Here is a 12,282-nt window from a genome sequence, read left to right as displayed (position 1 = left end):
GCTATAGCGGTGAGTCCCTCGCCGCCAGTGATTAATCCTTGTTTGTGTGTCCGCTGCGACGGGCAATGGCCCGCTACAACGGGATATGGATCGCCATAGCGAAGGCTTGTTTCTCTTTGGTCCGCTATAGCGGGCATTTGGCCGCTATAGCGAGACCGCTGTAGCGGTGGTTTGACCGCCGCAGCGGTCGACGGGGAAAGAATTGCAGATTTTAAACACTTAATTTCGAATTCTTTATTCATAAAACTCCAACACAATTCCCCACAAGCACCTAGGGCGAATTTTCAAGCTAGGGCAAGAATATTCTTGAGAGGTAAGTCTCATCCATCCCTTTCAATCTTTACGTATCATCTCTATGATTATCATCCCCCTTTATGGGTCTTCAATGGTGAATTAGTAATAGTAAACCTAGAACCTAATAAACCTTCTATACTTGATGGGTTATGATTGTTATCACTTATTCATCATCTAACGGCTTGGGTTAACTCCTTTTAATCATGAATTGAACATTTAGAGCCATGAACTAAGTGAAATGAGACTTAGGGTTTTATAAAAATGGTAGCTTGACTATGGAAACTGCTTGTAATTGATGTTTTGATTAAGTATCCTTAGTAAATTGATGATTAGTGGTTACTAAGGTCATTGTTAGGTTGTTTATACCTAGAAATTATTCACCTATTGAAATGGGGCTAAAGGGAAGGGTGTCTTGCATTGATTTTGTGACTAGAGTATTTGTAATTCATTAAACATTCTAATTTCTAGACTGTGAGCGTTCCGAAGCTTTACGTAAGGGAAAAGTTGTAGCGGAGTGATTTGCGTTGTTCCAGCTCTACGTTTGAGGTAGGTTACGGTCTATTTGAGTTAGACTTTGATTTGTTGATTGTACGTGTTGTGAATTCAATAGGAGAAAGCATGTCTAGTCTTCAAACATGATGTGTGTGTATGGTTGAACTCCTATATGAAATGATTGAGTTGTGTGAGCTTCGTGCCACTATTTATTGTGTTAAAACCTACTGTTTGATGTTGTTGTAATGGGAAGTTAATATGATCTTCTCAGTGAAATTGTGATACAAAAGGATGGTTGATCATTGATAACAAGAGGATAAGAAATACTAAGGTATATATACATGAAAAGGCACAAATGTGACCTAGATTATGGGCTCGTGGTCTGAGGTTGGTTCCGAAAACGAGTGAGACATTGATGTGGACCGAGTCCAAAGTTCTTTCCGAAGCAGAGAATTTATGGCTCGGGTCCGATGAGTATCCGGAATGAGTGATACATGGACACCATAGGTTCCCTGCGCAGTCATGACTGCGAGCAATGACATCGGTTAGCATGTGTGTACGAGTGAGTATATGGTTGGTTATTGTTGATAGTCTTGTTCCCGTTTGTTGTTCCCGCTGATTTGATTCTTGATATCTTTGGGTGACTTGATTAGTGATTTTCCTTGGTTGACTTGTTGTGGGTTATTGACTTCATGTTGTTGGCTGGCTTGTTTATTCCATTGGTTTTATGATGTATGCATGATATTAATCTTAATCGGCTTATGATATCTACCGGTACATAGTGTTTGTACTGATACTACCTTGTTGCATTCTTTTGAGTGCAGATTGTGATATAGAGACTGCTACCCGTCCTCATATCTAGCGTTGAGGCCATTGCTGACAGATCTAGGGTGAGCTTCTATCCATGCCAGGCCGCCCGAAGATCTTCCTTTTATGATGTCTATTTCCTACTCCAGACATTATTGTTATTTGTTAGACAGCTTTCATTCCTTAGACATGTTTTAGATTAGAGTCCTTGTACGGTGACTTTCGGATTTTGAGGTTTGTAATAGTTAGAGCTTCCGCATTCACTTCATTATTTTTATGGTATGATTTATTCTGATTATTTTGTGCTCAAATGAGTAATAACTGATGGATTTTTCTAATATAAAAATGGACTTGAATGAATAGATGACTTATGTGTTGGTTCGCCCACTAGGAGTTAGTGTGGGTGCCAATCATGGCGGGTTGGGTCGTGACAGAGTTGGTATCAGAGCTTTAGGTTCATCGATCTCGTCGTACAAGGACATGTCTAGTAGAGTCTTGTGGATCGGTACGGAGACATCTGTACTTATCTTCGAGAGGCTACCGGACACTAGGAAAATTCCCTTTTTCTTTATTTCTTTTGTGCTACTTGATTTCAATTGGTATCTGGATGATTCAAGTTGGTATCTGACTATCCTTCAATCTCTCGCAGATGGCGAGAACACTCGCGGCAGCAGCCAGAGGCAGAGGTGGAGGCAGAGGAGCTGGTTGAGGGGCGGGGTCCCAATAGTTAATCTCGTGCCTTCAGTGGCTCCTAATGAGGCCGCGGGAGATGCAGCCACACCGGCTAGCCGGCGGCGATGCCGTTCGCCGGGGGTTACAGCGCGCTCCGGTTGTACCGGATCTTTATGGCACGGGTGCTGAATTGGTTGCACGGGTTAGCACGGGCCGGGCTATACCGGCCGTTCCGGCGGTAGGGGTGCGGTGATAGTAGCCCCGGTCGGATAGGTTCGGGCTCCGGGGGTTCGTCGTCACCGCTGTGGCACCTCGCTTGGATGAAGTTTCGGGTTTTGAGGCCTTTCTGAGGCCAGTTGCAGGGCCGGTAATGACTGGTGAGGAGCATGATTTGTTTTGGAGGTTCACTAAAATGAAGCCTCCAGTTTTCTATGGTACTGAGTCAGAGGATGCGTACGAGTTCATCATAGACTGTCACGAGAGGCTCCATAAGATGAGGGCTGTGGACAAGTATGGTGTAGAGTTTTTGACCTTCCAGTTCTTGGGTGATTCCAAGCTATGGTGGAGGGCATATGTGGAGTGCAGGCCAGTTGGGTCACCTCCGTTGACTTGAGTTTAGTTCTATTCAGTGTTCTTGGATAAGTATGTCTCGCGTACTCTGAGGGACCGAAGGAAGGATGAGTTTGCTAATATTGATCAGGGGAACTCGTCTGCTGATGTGTACGAGTCCCGTTTCCATTCCTTGTCCCGTTATGCTCTTTAGTTGTTGCCTATTGAGGGGGAGAGGATCAGGCGTTTCGTGAAGGGGCTGAACACTGGACTTCAGCTATTAGCTCTTCAACTTGTAGCCACTGAGGCTTCATTCCAGGAGGTAGTGAAGCACGTCCGTGTTGTTGAGGGGATTAGACAGGAGAGTCATGCAAAGCAGTTAGAGAAGAAAGCCCGAAGGGATGGGAATTTCAGCAACTCATTCTCGAGGGGTCAGAGTTCGTAGGTATATTCAGGGCGTCCAGTTCAGTCCGCGATGCAAGTGTCTGGCGGGGGCCATCGGGGGCAAATCGTCGGGCTTCGGTCAGCATGGAGGTTATACTGCTTCATCAACTTGTGTTCGAAGACCTACGCTAGACCGTGCATGTTACGAGTGTGGTGAGATAGGGCATTTTAAGAGGTATTGCCCCAGACTCAAACAGGGTGGAAAGGGGACCCAGTATCAAGCTCCCCGAGCCCCATTTGCACTAGATGGAGGAGGTAGGGATCGCGCACCGGTAGGGCGGGGTGGCCACACCGCGGGTAGGGGTGGCGCCCAGCCTGACCGTCGCGGTCCTTCGGGAAGGCGAGAGGCGGACGGCCGGCCGGCGAGGGCGGGGCTCGGGCTTGGATGGGGTAATCGCGATGGTTCATGGAGCTACGAGGAGGGCATGGTCATTTGTACGCTTTTCGGGTGAGACCGGGGGCGAGGCCTCCGATCTTGTCATCACGGTACTTATCTCGATTTATATTTGGATGACTTCTATTTTATTTGATCCGAGTTCTACTTTTTTCATATGTGTCTTCATATTTGTTGTGGTTTTGGATAGAATGTGTGATACTCTTGATGTCCCTATTTATGTATCTACTCCGGTTGGGGATTCGGTGGTGGTAGATAGAGTCTACCCTTCTTGCGCGATTACTTTTATGGGATATAGTACTTGGGCAGATTTGATGATCCTAGATATGGTAGATTTCGATGTCATTTTGGGCATGAGTTGGTTGTCCCCGCATTATGCTATCCTTGATTGTTACTCTAAGACTGTTACCTTAGCTATGCCCGGGGCACCTAGACTTGAGTGGAAGGATAACCTTAGTCCCCTCCCTAAGAAAGTCATATCCTTCGTTCATGCTAGGAAGCTAGTGGAGAAGGGTTGTCTAGCTTATTTGGCACATATCCGTGACACTAGTGCAGATACTCCATCTATTGATTCGGTTCCAGTGGTACGAGAGTTTGCGGATGTGTTTCTCGCGGACTTGCCAGGTATGTCGCCTGACCTTGACATTGATTTTCGGATTGATTTAGACCGAGGGACTCGTTCTATCTCTATTCCACCTTATAGGATGGCGCCAACAGAACTCAGGGAATTGAAAGAATAGTTGCAAGATCTTCTGAGTAAGAAGTTTATTCGCCCGAGTGCCTCCCCGTAGGGTGCTACTGTGTTGTTTGTTAAGAAGAAGGATGGGTCTATGCGTATGTGTATTGATTACCATCAGCTGAATAAGGTGATGATTAGAAACAAGTATCCCATCCCCCGTATTGATGACTTGTTTGATCAGTTACAGGGAGCTTCTGTGTTCTCTAAAATTGACTTAAGGTCAGGGTATCACCAGTTGAAGATTTGGGCAGAGGATGTTCCTAAGACAGCTTTCAGGACCAGGTATGGGCACTATGAGTTCTTGGTTATGTCTTTCGGGCTTACAAATACCCCAACTGCGTTCATGGATTTGATGAACAGTGTATTTAAGCCCTTTTTAGACTTTTTCGTAATAGTGTTAATTGATGATATCCTGGTGTACTCTAGAAGTAAGGAGGAGCATGAGAAACATTTGAGGATTGCTCTTGGGGTATAGCGGGAGAAAGAGTTGTATGTTAAATTCTCCAAGTGTGAATTTTGGTTGTCTTCTGTGTCCTTCTTAGGGCATGTAATTTCGAAGGAGGATATTATGGTGGATCCTCAGAAAATTCAGGCAGTCAGGGAATGGGCTAAGCCCACATTAGTGATCGAGTTCCATAGTTTCGTGGGTCTGGATAGCTACTATCATCGGTTTGTGAAAGGGTTTGCCTCCATTGCTTCTCATTTGAATCGCTTGACTCAGAAAGAGGTACCATTTCAGTGGTCTGACGAGTGTGAGGAGAGCTTCCAAAAGCTCAAGACATTGTTGACTACAGCGCCTATTCTAGCATTGCCCGTGGAGGGCAAGGATTTTGTTGTTTATTATGATGTTTCACGTTCTAGTTTGGGTGCTGTTTTGACGCAGGAAAAGAAGGTGATTGCCTATGCTTCTCCGTAGTTGAAAGTGCATGAGAAGAACTATCCTACTCATAATTTAGAGTTGGCAGCGGTGGTGTTTGCATTGAAAATCTGGAGGCACTACTTGTATGGTGTCCACTGTGAGGTGTACACTAACCATCGTAGCTTGTAGCATGTGTTCACTCAGAGGGATCTGAACTCTAGACAGCGGAGATGGATGGAGCTGCTGAAAGATTATGACATCACCATTCTGTATCATCCTAGTAAAGCAAATGTAGTGGCTGACGCGTTGACCAGGAAGTTGGCTAATATGGGAAGTCTGGCTCGTTTGATTTCCTCGGAGCGTCCGTTGGCTAGAGAGTTTCAGGGTCTAGCTAACAGTTTTATGAGGCTGGATATTTCTAACACAAGCAGGGTGTTGGCTTGTATTGAGGCTCATTATTTCTGGAGCAGATTAAGGCTAAGCAGTTTGAGGACACTAAGTTGTGCAAAATATATGACAAAGTGTTGCGTGGTGAGGCCAAAGAGGCCGTGATTGACGAAGAGGGGGTGCTGCGGATTAAAGGGCGAGTTTGCGTGCCACGTGTGGACAATTTGATCAAGACTATTCTGATAAAGGCTCATAGTTCGAGATATTCTATTCATCCTGGCGCTACCAAGATGTATCGCGATTTTGGAGAAAAGACTTGCGGTGGACTAGGATGAAGCGTGATATAGTGGAGTTTGTTGCTCAGTGTCTGAACTGCCAACAGGTGAAGTATGAACATCAGAAACCTGGGAGTACACTTCAGAGAATGCCCATTCCTGAGTGGAAGTGGAAAAAAATAGCCATGGACTTTGTAGTTGGTCTTCTGAAGATGTTGGGGAAGTTTGACTCTATCTGGGTTATTGTTGACCGGTTGACTAAGTCTTCCCACTTTATTCCGGTGAAGATAACTTATGATGCGGAGAAATTGGCTAAAATCTACGTTTGTGAGGTGGTTAGGCTTCATGGGGTTCCTATCTCCATTGTGTCCAACAGGGGCACAACGTTTATGTCCAAATTTTGGGAGCATTTGCATGAGGAGTTGGGTACAAAGTTGGACCTTAGTACAGCATTCCACCCACAGACTGACGGGCAGTCTGAGCGGACTATTTAGGTTCTTGAAGATAGGCTTCGTGCTTGTGTAATAGACTTTGGTGGGCATTGGGATCAGTTCTTGCCTTTGGCCGAATTTGCATATAATAATAGCTACCACTCGAGTATTAATATGGCTCCATTTGAGGCGTTGTATGGGAGGAGGTGTAGGTCTCCTATTGGGTGGTTTGATGTGTTTGAGGTGAGACCTTGGGGTACTGATCTTCTGAAGGAGTCCTTAGTGAAGGTGAAGGTGATTGACTAAGCCTGCGGCGGCAGACGTAGCAGACGTATGAATATGCGGACCGTAAAATCCGAGATCTTGAGTTTGGAGAGGAAGAGCAAGTGTTGTTAAAAGTCTCACCCATGAAGGGTGTGATGAGGTTTGGGAAGAAGGGCAAGCTTAGCCCGAGGTACATTGGGCCGTTTGAGATCCTCAAGCGTGTGGGGGAGGTGGCTTACAAGTTGGCTTTACCTCCGGGTCTATCAGGCGTTCATCCGGTATTCCACGTTTCGATGTTGAAGAGGTACCACGGCGATGGTTCGTACATAATCCGTTAGGATTTAGTTTTGTTAGACTAGAATTTGACATATGAGGAAGAGCCTATTGCTATCTTAGATAGGGATATTCGCAGGTTGAGGTCCAAGGAAATAGCCTCCGTGAAAGTTCAATGGAAGAATCGTCCGATCGAGGAAGCTACTTAGGAAACAGAATCTGATATGCATAGCAAGTATCCTCAGCTTTTCGCCGAGTCAGGTAAATTTCCCTAGATTCCTCATCCTTGTCCGTTTTTGGGGACGAACGGTGTTTTAATTGGTATCTGGTGTAATGACCCTTTCGGTCGTTATGGAACATGTAGGATCACCCAACCAAAAAGAACCTTCCCAAGGGTAGAACGAGCTAATAGAAACTCGATTGTATAAGTCTAAGAATTGAAAACTTGACATGTTTGTGATTGTTGTTTGAATGTGTTGAGTCCATCAGGGGGTGACGTGGGGAATTAGAACTCTGCTGGGAATTCCGAGGCCACAGGTGGATTCGTGTGATGTTTTCATGTGTATGTGCAAGTTTTGTTTGTGTTTGTGAGGCCTCGGATAAAATGTTGGGTGATAGAGTGAAAAACTAGAAAAAATTGCCAGCTTATTGCCCAAATGGCACCGCTGCGGCGGGGTGGGTAACGCTACGGCGGCACCGCTATAGCGGTGAGTCCCTCGCCGCCAGCGGTCAATCCTTGTTCGTTTTTCCTCTGTGGCGGGCAATGGCCCGCTATGGTGATGTTGCCATAGCGGGATATGGCTCGCCATAGCGGAGGTCGGTTTCTCTTTGGTCCGCTATAGCGAGCACTTGGCCTATAGCGAGACCGCTGCACCGGTGGTTTTACCACTACAGCGGTCGACGGGGACAGAATTGCGGCTTTTAAACACTTAGTTCCGAATTCTTTATTCATAAAACTCTAACACAATTCCCCATAAGCACCTAGGGCGAATTTCCAAGCTAGGGCAAGAATATTCTTGAGAGGTAAGTCTCATCCATCCCTTTCAATCTTTACGTATCATCTCCATGATTATCATCCCCTTTTATGGGTATTTAATGGTGAATTAGTAATAGTAACCCTAGAACCTAATAAACCTTCTATACTTGTTGGGTTATGATTGTTATCACTTATATATCATCTAATGGCTTGGGTTAACTCCTCTTAATCATGAATTGAACCTTTAGAGCCATGAACTAAGTGAAATGAGACTTAGAGTTTTATAAAAATGGTAGCTTGACCATGAAAACTGCTTGTAATTGATGTTTTGATTAAGTATCCTTAGTAAATTGATGATTAGTGGTTACTAAGGTCATTGTTAGGTTTTTTACACCTAGAAATTATTCACCTATTGAAATGGGGCTAAAGGGAAGGGTGTCTTGCATTGATTTTGTGACTAGAGTATTTGTAATTCATTAAACATTCTAATTTCTAGACTGTGAGCGTTCCGAAGCTTTACGTAAGGGAAAAGTTATAGCGGAGTGATTCGCGTTGTTCCAGCTCCACGTTTGAGGTAGGTTACGGTCTACTTGAGTTAGACTTTGATTAGTTGATTGTATGTGTTGTGAATTCAATAGGAGAAAGCATGTCTAGTCTTCAAACATAATGTGTATGTGTGGTTGAACTCCTATATGAAATCGATTGAGTGATTGTGTGGGCTTCGTGCCACTATTCATTATGTTAAAACCTAACGTTTAATGTTTTTGTGATGGGAAGTTAATATGATCTTCTCAGTGAAATTGTGATACAAAATAATGGTTGAGCATTGATAACAAGAGGATAAGAAATACTAAGGTATATATATGTGAAAAGGCACAAATGTGACCTAGATTATGGGCTCGTGGTCCTAGGTTGGTTCCGAAAACGAGTGAGACATTGATGTGGACCGAGTCCGAAGTTCTTTCCGAAGCAGAGAATTTATGGCTCGGGTCCGATGAGTATCCGGAACGAGTGATACATGGACACCATAGGTCCCCTGCAGGTCATGACTACTGAACAATGACATCAGTTAGCATGTGTGTACAGAGAGTATATGGTTATTGTTGATAGTCTTGTTCTCGTTTGTTGTTCCCGCTGATTTGATTCTTGATATCTTTGGGTGACTTGATTAGTGATTTTCCTTAGTTGACTTGTTGTGGGTTATTGACTTCATATTGTTGGTCCGGCTTGTTTATTCCATTGGTTTTATGATATGCATGATATTAATCTTAATCGGCCTATGATATCTACCGGTACATAGTTTTTGTACTGATACTACCTTGTTGCATTCTTTTGAGTGCAGATTGTGATACAGAGACTGCTACTCGTCCTCATATCTAGCGTTGAAGCCGTTGCTAACAGATCTAGGGTAAGCTTCTATCCATGTCAGGCCGCCCGAAGATCTTTCTTTTATGATGTCTACTTCCTACTCCAGACATTGTGGTTATTTGTTAGACAGTTTTCATTCCATAGACATATTTTATATTAGAATCCTTGTACGATGACCTTCGAATTTTGGGTTTGTAATAGTTAGAATTTCTGCATTCGCTTCATTATTTTTATGGTATGATGTATTCTGATTATTTTGCGCTTGAATGAGTAATAACTGATGGATTTTGCTAATATAAAAATGGACTTGAACGAATAGATGACTTATGTGTTGGTTCGCCCACTAGGAGTTAGTGTGGGTGCCAGTCATGGCGGGTTGGATCGTAATACTTAAGCCCAAATTTTGTAATCACATAACTCAAAATGTATCCTCCTTTTAGCGTTCAGCACTATTTCCAGAAAAATTGCTTTGTTTATAAACACTTTTGTGACTGTTTAAAACGACAAAATTGTAATAAGACATCACTTAATCGTTTTGGCGACTATGTTCACACATTCCTGCCTGGGGATTCAATTGGGTTAAGAAAAGTAAAACAAAGTACAGTGTTAGTCATTTTTTACAACACAATTAACATAATGAAATGAAATAAAGTGAAGGAAGAATTTTAGCTAAGTGGATTCTTTGTCCAAATCATGTTGCTTCGATCTGCTGCTGAGTTGATGTTATAGGGCTGCTGGTTCTTGCCAATGGGCTGACTCGAGAGAGAGTTATGTCGGGCCCTAGCCCAACACCTAATGCTAGAGGAAATATAGTCCATTGGACTCGTTCGGGAAACTTCATGCATAAAAGAAAGGGAGAATAAGAATTAGCAATGAACAAAGAGATCTTAGCATTTAATCGAGTTCAACTATATCAAATACATATACTTCACTTTCAGGTACTGCAACGTATATTTGAGCAGATTTCAACAAATGAGGAGGTTCTCAAATTGCACACCGAAATTAAAAGACAATAAGATAACAAATGAGCTAATATTCACTAGATTTTACCAAGACCAATTACATTCTAAATTAGACAGAGCCAACTCATTTGAGGCTTAACCAAACTAATCCTACATAAGGCGTTTATCTGAACAAAGCTGGTCAAAACACAAATTGAAACATGTTACATCTCTCACAGAGGATCGGGACTTTAGAAGAATGAAATGGCAGGGAGGGGCTAATAGCATAATAATATTTATATGAACTTGAAAACATGGCTGCTATTAATAACCAAATCACACACCATTATCGGGCTGCTAATATTTAAGAACAAGATGGTTAAGGCAAAATAGGTGAACCTCAAACTAGGACCACTCATATGCCAGAGACAAACCCGACAACCATAAACCTCCGAAGACAAAGTACTTCAACTCGAGTCATGTTAATAATCCCAAATTAACCTCTCTTAAGAGGATAAACTAACTGGACACATGAAAATCTTAAACACATTTAGCAAGTAAAACACCAAACAAATTGGTTTCACAAATCCTAATACACTTAGCATAAGTAAAACAACTCTTCTTTATTTATCAAATGATGTTTCTGCAATGAACTAGCAAACTAAGACAGAGACAGGTTGAACTTTATATATTTATATATATGCTTTCTGTGTAAGAAGATCATTCATATCTTAAACTTAACTCATACTAACATACTCCTTAGCTGACCATTTAAGGGAAATGTTTCAACACTAATACTACAACCAACATTTCAAGTTTAGAATTGGAAATAAGCTCAACATAGGTGTATTGAACTAAACATGTACATTTATACACACAGAACCATATGAAGAAAGAAAAGCAAATAAAACACAAAACAATGCAATTTACTAAATGGAGATTAATTTTAACAGCAATGAACTTGTGAAAAACGAAGAGTAGAGAAAGGATTTCACATAGTAACAAAACCAAAAATTACTTTATCCAATCTCAAACAACATTTTAACTAAACTAATCCATACTTAAACTGAAAATGCATAGAACTAAGACATAATAAAGTTTACTAAGATAAAGAGGAAGAACTACTACAACTACCTAGTTTACTTACAATAAAGCAGCTAATCCCCTAAACTAATACAAAATCATAATATGCACAGAAATAAAATTATAAAAAATGCGGAAATGACGAGAAGATTACCTGTTGCGGAGCAGCGATCCTTTCGCCAACGATTTGAACACTTCACTTTGAGCTAGTGAAGAAAAAACCAATAGTGAGAAAAAAAAAAAAGTTAGATTTTTGGGGTGTCAAAACCGTTGGTCTGGAAAGATTCAATTTCTAGGGTTTGAACATTTTTTAACGATGTGGGACCCCTAGAAATCGGACTTGAACTCATTTATTTGAAATCCAGATTCAAATTTTGAATCGTGTACTGGAAATGAAAACAATTCGAAAAGAAAAGTGGAAAATCCCTGGTGAAAAACACTTTACCGTTAGACATAGCTGCAGAGGGAGAATGAGACGAACTCCCATTAATGAGTTGCCCGAAATGGTGTAGCAAAGACTGAAGATAATAAAAACACTGTGAAATCTCAGCCCGAACTGGAAAATTAACGTTGAAAGGGTTGGGGCGGCTCAGAGTCTTTGTTGCAATTGGGGTTCGTTTATTTTTGGAATCATGACTTTAAGAAGACAAAAATAAAAGTTGAGCCAAATACGAAAAAAAAAAAAAAATTACATTAGTAGTATTCGCGCGCGAGGGAATTCGTGCGTGGAAGCGATTAAATCAAAGAATAGCTATTTGGCCTTTCACGCACAAAATTTGTGTGAGGCCTACATATTTTATCAAATCTTTGTCTCTTCTTTGCTATCTTTCCTGCACCATCTTCAACCATTCCCTTCATTTTCTTCTTCTTATTAATTACTTTTCCTCCTCTTTTTTTTTTTATTTTTATTTTTATTTTTATGGTGAACAAATAAATGTTATCCTTTTTTTAAGTTGAGAATATTGAGACCAATATAGATTTTTTGACGGTGCACCTTTTTATTCTTTTTTAATTTTTCTTTTGTTTTCCTGTTA

General features: G+C 41.9%; 1 long non-coding RNA gene and 1 pseudogene across 1 annotated transcript; one reads left to right on the top strand and one right to left on the bottom strand.

Moving 5' to 3' along the window:
* Positions 1 to 3,843: 3,843 nt before the first annotated feature.
* Positions 3,844 to 9,236, top strand: LOC132061317 (uncharacterized; annotated as a pseudogene).
* Positions 9,237 to 9,698: 462 nt separating this feature from the next.
* LOC132060778 (uncharacterized) lies at positions 9,699 to 11,845 on the bottom strand. Its single transcript, XR_009416021.1, has 3 exons — positions 11,694 to 11,845; positions 11,403 to 11,454; positions 9,699 to 10,059 (listed from the first exon to the last, which is right to left on the bottom strand). It is a non-coding gene; the product is annotated as an uncharacterized LOC132060778 (long non-coding RNA).
* Between the last annotated feature and the right edge of the window lie 437 nt (positions 11,846 to 12,282).

Source organism: Lycium ferocissimum, chromosome 6, assembly GCF_029784015.1.
Source record: "Lycium ferocissimum isolate CSIRO_LF1 chromosome 6, AGI_CSIRO_Lferr_CH_V1, whole genome shotgun sequence".
NCBI classification, from domain to species: Eukaryota; Viridiplantae; Streptophyta; class Magnoliopsida; order Solanales; family Solanaceae; genus Lycium; species Lycium ferocissimum.
The sequence above is the reverse complement of the archived record's forward strand: the minus strand, read 5'-3'. Positions and strand labels throughout refer to the sequence as shown.